Consider the following 9,538-nt stretch of genomic DNA (forward strand, 5'->3'; position numbering starts at 1 on the left):
GGGCTCCCTGGGTGCCTCAAACGGTAAAGAATCTGCCTGCAACGCAGGAGATGAGGGTTCGATCCCTGAGTCAGGAAGATCCCCTGGAGAAGAAAACGGCAACCCATTCCTGTATTCTTGCCTGGAAAATTCCATGAACAGAGGGGTCTGGTGGGCTACAGTCCTTGGGGTCGCAGAGTCGGACACGATTTAGCGACGGAACAGCAACATTATGGATACAGATACACAATCTTCTGCGTGTGTTATAAGCATTTTCTCCTGGTTGAATTTTTTTTTTTTTTAATTTAACTCTGACCATGGCTAACTTTGTGAACTTCAAGCTCTGGATTTTGAGCTGGCCCATCTGTCAGGTCTGCCTTCTATGGTCTGTGGACTCCTTATGTTCTGGAAAGGTCTTCCATGGCCCACGGAAATGAAAAATAGCATTTGTATTTTTCTGTGGGACAAAAATAGCTAGAAGTTGTCTTTCTTATTTTAGGTTTTGAGTCCATCTGGGATTTTGTGTGTATGTAAAGGGAGGAAGACACCCTATTTTTTTCCTCCCCCAAATAGATCCTTTTACTCAACAAACATGGTTCAGAAAATAGACTGACTTTTCCCTACTTGTTTGAAGTGTGACCTTATCACAAACTAAATTCATTTATATCTGTTTTGTTTCATTTATCTGTTTGCCAGTTGTTTATCTTTTGCCAGTATTGAATTATTATCATTATCATAGCTTTGAAGTTGAGTTCCCATAAGGTAGATCAATTTCCTGTAGCATTTTTTCTTTTGCTCCTTTCAATTTTTTCTTGCTATTCACTCTTATTGACTTTGCCTAGATTAACTTGAGGATGAATCTACCTTCCTAAAATGCTCATATGATTTTTATAAAAATTACATTAAATTTACAATACTCAGTCTTTCCTTTCAGGAACGTATTCTTTCTTTCAATTACTTATATAAATTCAACATCTTCAATAACCTTTTTTTTTTTTAATAAAGAACTTGTCCATTTATTTTATTCTTAGGAACTGATAAGCTTTTGTTGCTGTTGTGACTGGAACCTGTCTTCCATTACAATGTTTATGTTTTTAAATGTTTTGAGAGGCTTCAACACCCTTGTGCCCACCACTAGATTTAACAAATGTTAACATTTTCCTCCTTGTGCTTCAGATCCTGTTTTTCAAAACAATAAAGTATACCGATGCCTTCAGTAATCGAGACAGTGTGGTACTGGAAAAAGGAAAAGGCCAATTAATCAGTGCAGCACAACAGAGTGTCCAATCACGGGCCCAAAACACACGGCCAGCGGCTTCTGTCGAGGGCCAGTGTGGCTGGCCAGGGGGAGGAAGGCTCAGTGAGTGCTGCTCGGACCGCTGGATACCATTTCAAGCTGCATCACGAGCCTGAAGGTAAAAGCAGAGACAGCAAACAGGTGAGAGCTAGAAGCAAGCACAGGAGCACAGGAGCACACGCTCACAGACTTCACAGACTGAAGGCAGAGGGAGCTCCATAGAGGCGAAACGCTCCTCCGCATCAGCACACCATTGAGAAAATAAGCAGGCCAATCGCAAACCGGCAGACGGCAGTCGAGGCGCACACGGCTTTCCAGTGAGTTGCATCCGTGTCACGTAAGGAATCCTGCAACTTAATAACAGAGAAATATCCAACTGTTTTTTAATGGGTAAAGACTTGAACCAACTTCTCACATACACACACACAAACATACACAAGTGGCCAATAAACACATGAAAAGTGCTTATCATTCGTCATCAAAGAACTATCAAGGAGGATAGGATGGCTGAAATTAAAAAGGCTGACACTGCCAAATGTCAGCAAGGCTGTGAGGAAAGTGGAACCTCCCACACTACCGATGAAAGTGAAAAAGTTTACTGCAGTTTCTTGGAAAGTATACACATACACACACACACACACACACACACATTTTTTTCTAAGACTCAGCATTTCCCCTTTAGTTTCAAGAGAAACTAAAAATACATGTCCTCTCAGCCTTGTATAAGAATGTTCAAGCTTTATTAATATTAGTCAGAGACTAGAAACCCAGATGTTCGTCAGCAGGAGTCAGGCAAACAAACTTCGCATAGCTACAGAAGGGATCCCTACTCAACAGTGACAAGAGAGAGCCTGCTGATACCTCAACAGCGTGGGCGAAGCTCAGAAATACTGTGCTGGAACCATCCAGACATGGAAGAGCATGATTCCATTTACTGAGATTCTCGAATCAGCAAAGGAACCTCTGACACTAGATATCAGCTCCGAGGTCGCGTCTGGGGCGGGAATGGACTGGGGAGGGACACGTGAGAACCTTTGGGAGCGGCGGGAAGGGGCCTGGCTTGCTGAGTATTTCTGAAAACCGACTGGCATGCATCTGAGCATTTGCTGTGCGTAAAACTCACAGCTCATTAATGACCAAAGCCATGACTATCTCACAGACAGCCGAAGCTTCCCCTTCCCTGATCCCATTCTCCTTCCTCCCTCCCCAGAGAAACTCGGCGTCAAGGTCAGTAGAACTGAACGCGTGCCTCCATCATTTGACTCTGCCCATGTGGACGGTAAACAATGGGTAAGCGTCTCGTGCAGACGCACGTGCTTGGTGAACACTGGCCGTTTGCCTCTTTGACGCAGCATGTTTGGGGGTTGATCCGTGCAACTGTGCGCAGGTCTGGCCCGTTCACCCTGCCTGGGAGCACTTCCTGCGGGAGCACAGCACACGTCATTTACCCACTCGTCCGCGGGTGCACTCAGGGGCTTCTCATTCTGGGCTGTTGAGCAGTTCCGTGATGACTGTCCTTGTGTGTGTCCTCTCGGTGACACCCCGAATGTCATCACTCACCTTCTGAACCACAGCTCCTGAGCAGGGCGGCGGGCGGCCGCCCCTGGGGCTGCGCAGACTGGGTGCTCGTAGGTCTGAAGGCTGTGCCTGCTGTCATTACTGCCGTAACTGTGACTTCTGGTTGAGCACCTTTCCTAGCGTTTGCTGTGTCTGCTGGTCATCTGCCTTTCTCCCAGAGAATCCTTCTCACCACTGCGTTCGCTCACATTTACAGCTGGAGCTTTTTCTGGTTGACTTGCCACTTGGCCACCTTAGTAAATTCCTTGTTTGTTTTCTTAAATTTTCTAAGTCGTGAAAATATCTCATCTGAACAGCGTGACTTTTGTTTTCCACACACAGATCTGGCATTTGCTTTCTCTCGTCTTCACATGGAATAGAAGAATCGTAATCATACTGAACTTGAGCAGCAATACCATCCATCCTTGTTTGATTTTTAACCTTTCCGGAAATATGTGGAGTTGCTCCTCCCAATATTTACTTATTCATTTATTCAGCCATTCATCAAATATTTTTTGGCCTGTGCTTCATGCCAGGCACTGTTCTTTATTCTGGGTGCACAACCATGAGCAAGGCAAACGAAATCCTCGACCACGGAAGAGATGAAGTAAACAAGAAAATAAATAAAACGAACAATTGCAATATAGAGCAGAACTATACGTGACTTTGTTCTGTATTTTCCAAGTCTCCTGTAAACGTCTTATCATATTTTCATAATTTAAAAAAGAAAAAATAAAACAACTAAAACAAGCTCAGGGACATGTAAATATCACATTGAAAACAGAGTAGGGTACCATGTTTGAGGCGCTTCCCAGGCGGCCCATCGGTAGAGAATCTGTCTCCTAATGCTGGAGATGCAAGAGACATAGGTTCAGTCCCTGGGTTGGGGAGATCCCCAGGAGTAGGAAATGGCAACCCACTCCAGTATTCTTGCCTGGGGACTCCTGTGGACGGAGGAGCCCGGTGGGCTAATAGGCCTTGGGGTCACAGAGAGCTGGGCACGGCTGAGTGAGCACGCACACACCATGTTTGAGAGTTGTGGAGGCAGTGTTTGATGTTAAGATTTGATTGATTTATTTCTGAGGTTAGGAAGATTCATGCTATTCTGAGTTTAAGAATGCACATCAGGAGTAACTGTTGAATTTTATCAAATGTATTTTTAGCATTGATCAATATACCATGATTTTTCCTATTTTATACTATTAATGCAGTGAATTTCACTGTAAGATTTCCGAATATTGAACCGTCCTTTCATTCTTGGAACAAATTCCACATGGTCAAGACAGTGGTACTATCCAGCGCCACCTGGGGTTTCCGCATTTCCGTTAGAAAGCGATGTTCGTCCTTAGTCTTCCTTTCGGGCTGCTGTTCAGGCCTGTGTTACCTTCAGAGGACAAACCAGGGATGGGCCCTGTTTGTTTCTGCTTTAGATAGTTATAAATAACACGCCTGACATTCCTGGAGGAGCTGGGAGGACTTGCCCCCGAGCCTGTGTGAGGGAAGTCGGGTCGTCTGCTGCGTCTGCCCTCCCCCCGCGTGACTGGACCATTCAGGGCTTCTCTCCCTGCGTCTCAGGCCGCTCCGGCTGCGGTGACGGGGCACCGCAGGCCGCGGGCTTGTAAACAGCAGGCACTTACTTTTCATGGTTCTGGAGGCTCAAAATCCACGGCCAAAGCGCCAGCAGATCTGGTGTCTGGCGAGGTCTGTCTGCAGCTCACAGATGCCCGACGGCTCCGTGTCCTCACGTGCTGGGAGGTGGGAGACCCCCGGGGGTCTCTCTTCCAGGCACTAACCCCCTTCGTGAGGGCTCCACCCTCTGGCCACAGTCACCTGCCCAAGGCCCCACCTCCTAACACCACTTTATGCCGTGGTTACAGTTTCAACATAGGAATTTGTTGGGGCATAAGCATCCAGTCTATAATGCCTTATGAGAAAGTCTTGGTGGGGTAATATTTTCTTACTAAGCTATCGATTTTATTTAGATTTTCACTTTTTATATAAATGGTGCATTTTAAACACTTTTTCCGTAGTTATATTTTCTTCTCATTTTCAAAGAACCAATCATCTTTTTTCTTTCTAAAAATTGTGTGCTTTCTGTTTTGTAACATCACGTTTCACCTTAGCCTCTTTCTTGTACTCTCTGTTGCATCTTGTTATTATTACTCATTACCTGGGCTTCCCCAGCGACTCAGTGCTAAGCAAATTCACCTGCAATGCAGGAGACGCGGCTTTGATCCCTGCGTTGGGATGATCTCCTGGAGAAGGAAACGGTAACCCACGTAGTATTCTTGCCTGGAGAACTCCACGAACAGAGGGCCCTGGCGGGCTACAGTCCGTGGGGCACAGAGTCGGCACAGCTGAGCCACTAAGCACACCACAGCCTGGGTTGGTGAGGGTTCCAGCAGGAAACTCTCTGAGGCAGCCGTAGCAGACAGTTCATGAAGAGATGTTTATTCTGGTGGGGGACAGGGCTAAGCACCCCCTGAGGGAGGGAGCCCCAGGAGGCAGTGGCGTTGGGCGTCTTTGCCAGTCCTGGGGGGCACAGGGAGGTTCCACACCAGAACCTGGCGAGGGAATCAGAGTCCTCGGCACGGATGGCAGCCCATGTCCCACGTGGGCATTCTGAAAAGGAGACACTAGGGAAACCTGCCGCCGTTCAGCCCACCCTCTCCTCCTGCCCTTTCACCTCCTGCAGGACCCTCCCACTGGCTGGAACTAAAGCAGAGCCCAGAGCCGTCAGCCTCCAGGGACAGAGTGGAGAAGCAGGGGTTCAGGGTGCCCTGTACACCCCTGGACATTGCCGCGGCAGCCCTTCCCACTTGGCAGAAAGTTCCTGAGGACGGCCCTGTCTTCTCTAAGGCTGCAAAGTTGCCCTGGGCAGGACAGTGCCTCCCCGCCCCCGCCAGCATCTAGCAGCAGGCGGGACACCCTCACCTGAGGCCCAGAGCACCTGCTCTAGCCCCCGCCCCTGGCAGAATCCCTGCTGCCCCACTGGGGAGTCCCAGCCTTCCCACCCTGACCTGTGGTGGGCAGCAGGAGGCCCTGATGAGCAGCCCTACCAAGGAATTAACATGCTCAGGACACAGAGAGGGATCCCCTTCCTGTGCCCTTGCCCCCAAAGCCCAGACACAGCTCAGAGCCTGTGGGGTCTTTGCAGGTGCACAGAGGAGGGGAAACAGTGGAGGGGCCGGAGTGGGGTGCTAGGGGTTTTGATCGACCTTTAAAAGGTCAGCATTTCCTCCTACTCTGGGTCACGGAGGGAGCGGCCAGCAGCAGCTGGCCTGTGGACATGGTCCCCCCACAATGGGCTCTGGCCTGGCCCAGCCCAGCCTCCTGGCTGCCAGCTGCTGCAGGCCAGACACTGAGTCAGCAGCTTGCCGCCAGCGCCCCACACACAGCGCCCACAGAGCTGTCCACACGCAGGGCAGGTCCCCCCAGGCCTCTCAAGCCCGAAGCCCGGGGGCCTCGCCTGCCTCCTCTCCCACGGGCTGTGGGTCCCCCAGCTCTGCTCTAGGTTCAAGGTCTGGGACTCAGCACTGCCTCTGTATTGCAGGTCGGTTCCCTTCTTCATAAAGTCTGACGACACTGAGCCTTCCTCCCCGTCATCTGTAGCAACATGGAGTTGAGGATGCGGGGTGCAGGTGCGTTCCTGCAGATTCAGACTCCTGGGCTGCACCCCGGCCCTGCCCCAGTTCCTGGGGAGGCGCTCGTGGGTCCAGCTGAGCAGAGCCTCCATTAACAATGCCAGGCGTAGGCGGTCACCCTATGAGCCCGCTTCCTCCCAGCCCCTCAGGGGCTGCCTGGCCCCAGAGAAGCTACTGGAGTCGTGGAAAGAGTGCTCAGTCAGGGGTCTGGCTCAGGCTGACCACAGGCACCTGGAACCCCCAGGGCCTTTCCAAGTCTCTCAGCCTCAGTTTCTTCATCTGCAAAGTGGGGTTGACAATTGTGCCTCCCTGTGCAAAGGGGCCTGTGTGTAAGGAGCTCAGACATTCACAGATATTCACAAAGGCGCACTTTGCAAGCTTTGCATCATGACACAAAGGTTGGCTGGGCCCAGGTCACTTGCGCCTGGAGTGGTGTCGGGACACGGGCCCGAGACTCTGCCTGGTTGCCACTCTGTGTCCGTGCGTGCTCAGCCTCGGGCCGCCCTGGGCTCAGCCTGCTGCAGAGTCCAGCCCTGGGACTGCAGTCTCCGGCCAGTTCTGGACTCCAGCCCCTGCCTGTGCTGAGTGTGTGACGGGTCTCTGCCGGGCCTCTCCCGGCACTCAGGCCAGTGGCCGGTGTCTGGTCTCTGCCCCATCCCAGCAGCCCCGCGCGTCAGGCAGGAGTCCTGTCTGCACCATCGCTGAGGTCCCTGGGTGCTGGCATGGGTGCTGCCACCAGCCTGGGGGGTCCGTCGTGCTCTCCCGCGTGGGACGCACCAGACAGCCTGGCTCTCAGACAGCTCACACACCTGAGTGTGGACACACTGGCTCTGCTCTTCCCTGAATCCCAAGGAGGGCAATGGGTCCACTTTAAACACAACCACATGAGACCCTCTGAGGATGAAGCAAGTGAGAGCTCGGAGCAGGGAGAGGCTTCATCCCAGGGTGGGGTGGGGGAAGGCAGAAGGCTGCATGGAGGGGCTTCCAGATAGGACTCCGGAGGATGGGAAGGCTGCAGAAACTGGAGAGAGAGCGTGACTTCGGGTGGGGCGTGGTGGAGCAGGGCAGAGGCTTCCAGCGGATCAACAGGGGCCCGGTGGGCTTCCACCAGATAGGAGCGCTCTGTGGACACAGGATGCGCTAGATCGGGGAAACCCACGCACAGGTCACCTTGGGGCCTGGACACACTGCAGCCAGTGCTGGAAAGAAAACGGTCCTGGCTGGACTGGCAGGATCCTGCCTGGACACCAGCATTTTGACTTGGAGCAAGTCTTTCCCTTTCTGGCCTCAGTTTCCACTCACTGACTCCATGGACATGAGTTTGAGCAAGCTCTGGGAGTTGGTGATGGACAGGGAGGCCTGGCGTGCTGCAGTCCGTGGAGTCACAAAGGGTTGGACACGACTGAGCGACTGAACTGAACTGAAAGTGCCGCCAAGGGCCTTGCGGTGTTGGATCTGGAACCCCACCGCGAGGCAGCTGGAGCCGACAGAGCCCCCCGAGAACTGGCCTCACTTCCGCGTCTGGCTCGGTACCTCAAGGGCCCTCTCGTCTCAGGAGCAACAGCATCTGCGTCTGCGGGATGAACGCTCCGCTCCGGGTGCCTGGCCGGACACGCCCCACCGTTGCTGTGGCAACCGCGTTCCCCTGCGGCACGCTAAGCCTGGAACACGGCCGCGGGTGGTTGCCAAGGCAACCAGACTGCACCTCCAAAGGGCAGGCCTCCAATGAGCAGAGCCTCCAGTGGGGCGGGGTCTCGAGGGCCTGGACCGTAAGAAAAGCAGATGCTCTGTGGTCCTCGCGCCGCAGAGGGCTTGGGTGGACGAGGCCTGGGTTAAGACAGTGCAGCAGTTCAAATTCCACGTGTCCCCTCAAATGCCTCCAGGGCTCCCACCTAGCTCCGCAGCCGCGCATCTGCCCCCTCCCAACCCCCGACTGTGGCTTCTTTCCAGGTAACTTGTCTTTTGACTCCATCATTCATTCAGTCATTGTCTCTGGTTTCTGCAGATTTGGTCTTTTTCCTACTTGGGATCATACTGATTCCTCACTAAGCACTTCTATCTACAATTCTGGAAAAGTCTAAGCCAGTACTTCTGCAAATATTGTTTCAATACTCTGTTCCTCCTTCTGAAATTTCAGGGATCCTTCTTAAGCACAGGTCACAGGCTCCACCTAGCTCCCTGCTTCCCCAACCCAAGTACCGACCCATGGCTTTTCTGATGAGCCATGACTTCGCCTAGATTTTGGTTGCCGGCCAGGCAGGAGACCCAGTCCAACCCTTTTCTTCCCAACTTTGCTCAGAGGGCTCAAGTAGGTTCAGGCCTCAAGGATGACCCGTGTTGGACAGTTGTTTTCCTGGCCTTCCATCCTGCCCACAGAGCTCCTTCAGCTGGACCCCTTAGCCACCTGACTCCTCTGGTCCCCTCTGCACCCGCCCGGTTGCTGTCCAGACATTACCATCCCCACCCACTGTAGCAGCTCACCTTGGTGTAGCCACCACCACAGTTTGTAGTTCCCTTTTGGTTTGTGACACCTGGGTTGTTTCTTTCCTCTTTGCAAGGACTTGGTTTGTGTCTTTTGAATTTTGTGATATATTTTTTTCTACAACATTCTAGGCTAAACCATTTTAAATTACTATTTTTCATGGTCAAAACTAGTTGAGCACCAGCAATTTTATATAACTTAATGAGTTATATAAAACTCGTTACATATAACAAGATGAGCTGGAGTCTTTCTATGTTTCTCAGCCTTATGGACGTCTACAGCTTTGATAAGATTTTTAAAACTTAAACAATTTAATGTAATATTCATTAGTATTGCGAATGGTATCCCAAAAAGTGAAAAATGAAAATGAGTCTTAATGTCTACTCCTGGGTAGTGCCATTGACCTACAAAAAATATACTTAAATATGATGAGAGCATTCAATCTACATATACGAGAATAGACGTATGAATGTATCCTTGGCTTCCCTCCCCAACAGTAGCCTCCACCACGGCAAACACTGCTAACAGTTTCTTATGATTGGTGGGGTATATTATGCACACTCTCCTGTGCTCCTTTTA

Source organism: Ovis canadensis, chromosome 1, assembly GCF_042477335.2.
Source record: "Ovis canadensis isolate MfBH-ARS-UI-01 breed Bighorn chromosome 1, ARS-UI_OviCan_v2, whole genome shotgun sequence".
NCBI classification, from domain to species: Eukaryota; Metazoa; Chordata; class Mammalia; order Artiodactyla; family Bovidae; genus Ovis; species Ovis canadensis.